The sequence below is a fragment of the Pogona vitticeps genome, chromosome 11 (assembly GCF_051106095.1).
Source record: "Pogona vitticeps strain Pit_001003342236 chromosome 11, PviZW2.1, whole genome shotgun sequence".
Lineage (NCBI taxonomy): Eukaryota > Metazoa > Chordata > Lepidosauria > Squamata > Agamidae > Pogona > Pogona vitticeps.
The window spans coordinates 5945816-5947961 of NC_135793.1; positions in this window are offsets into that span (position 1 = coordinate 5945816).

Here is a 2146-nt window from a genome sequence, read left to right on the forward strand (position 1 = left end):
CTGATGTCGGTAAACAATACCAGAAATTAGTATCTGATTAAAATTATATGTTGCAATATGGATATTTACATTTGCAACTTATGTCAAATGTCTGTGGATAAAATGGAACACAGAATGAAGAAGGCAGATAAATCAAGCTGGCAAGGAAGTTGGGTTTGTTTTCAGAGGAAGATAGATTAAGCTGTGGCAGTGGAGAGGGAAATGAATGAAGAGATTTAATCACACACACACAAACACAAGAGTGAACTCAGTGCCAAGTGTCTGCATTGAGATGGGCACCATACGCTCACCATTCTCTAGCAGTCTTGATGTAAACAATACCATGTCCGTCATGTTGCTGGCCAAATGCAGGAATGAGGATCTCCTCCCAACAGCCTAGCTGTGATCATTTGGGCAATGAAATTAAGTGTCTGGTCCTCTCCGAGAACTCCTTGGGCTACAGGAAGAGCAGCTCAAGTTGCCCACCTGGGACCTATATTCTGGAGAGCAAACCAAACATCAAATGATGGTTTGCAGTTGCGATTTCTCTGTAGGAACCAGCGAATCAGTCTTCATCAGGTCTTCACCCTATCCATTTTTGCACATGTACTTTCAGTCAGGGATGTTGGCAAGTCTTTGGGTCCTAGTCAATAGTCCAAATCCAAGTCTTTGGCCCCAAGTCCCAAGTCTGAGTCTGAGGTTCCCAAGTCCCAAGTCTGAGTCTGAGGTTCCCAAGTCTGAGTCCGAGGTTCCCAAGTCCCAAGTCTGAGTCCGAGGTTCCCAATTTCCAAGACTGAGTCCGAGGTTCCCAAGTCCCAAGTCTGAGTCTGAGGTTCCTAAGTCCCAAGTCTGAGTCTGAGGGTCCCAAGTCCCAAGTCTGAGGTTCCCAAGTCCCAAGTCTGAGTCTGAGGTTCCCAAGTCTGAGTCCGAGGTTCCCAAGTCCCAAGTCTGAGTCCGAGGTTCCCAAGTCCCAAGTCTGAGTCTGAGGTTCCCAAGACTGAGTCCGAGGTTCCCAAGTCCCAAGTCTGAGTCTGAGGTTCCTAAGTCCCAAGTCTGAGTCCGAGGTTCCCAAGTCCCAAGTCTGAGTCTGAGGTTCCCAAGTCCCAAGTCTGAGTCCGAGGTTCCCAAGTCCCAAGTCTGAGTCTGAGGTTCCCAAGTCTGAGTCCGAGGTTCCCAAGTCCCAAGTCTGAGTCCCTATTAATTAGAAGGAAATACAAGCTTCTGCTCTCGATTTGAGTCAGGAGGGAAACAGATTCTTAGTTTGCCCTTTGTTCAACATTGGGTGTCCATTAGGAAGCCGGAGTGAAAGTGAGCCATTGATTTTGCTTTTTGTTCGGCTGTAGCCTGGAGCCCCTGTATTTTAATTAGCTGTGACCTATGGAATCTCTTGCATAACATTTCCGGCTTCACACTGAATATTGGCACCACACATTTAGATCTTCAGATTGTTCATGCATCTAATAAACCCAGGAAATATTTTATCACATGATATCACATTATTAAAAGTACTTAGTTCCTTATTTGCTAATGCTAGGCCTTTGGTGGGTCTACCCACAAACATTTCTTGGTTATTCATTAGCTATGTTTACAATGTTTGCAAGTATTATTTTTATGGAAAAACTGTAACATCTTATATATAAAAAGATAAGCATATTTATATTTAAAAAATCTGCTGGACTTGAGTGTCTGGAGCATTTCAGAGGGTTTCTGTTTTGCTTTGACTTCGATTCCTGGATTTAGTAGTGGGTTAGACTTGATGGCCTTATAAGCCCCTTCCAATTTAGTGATTCCATGATTCTATGATTTTTAAGGACTGTCTATCTGTAATGCAGAGGCTGGCCTTCCGTCATCATACAGGCCAATCTATTTCACAATGTGGTTTTCAGAAGTGTACATTTTGGTAGATGTGGTCCCTGGAGATCTGAAAGTTTTTGCAGCTGAGGTCTCTGCAGATTACCAGACCAGGTTCTGAACCATGTAGTAAACCCTTTGGTTCGAAGCACAGAAAAAGACATGATTTTGGAATGTATTATTTCAGCAAAGTTGAGCATACATTTTCCTCTCCTCCCAGCCCAGCTGAGCAATAGATTTTCTCTCTCTCATACACGCCCCCTCCGTGCAATTTAGACCAGCCTGCCTGGTGCACTTAACTAGAGTCGTGCCCAGA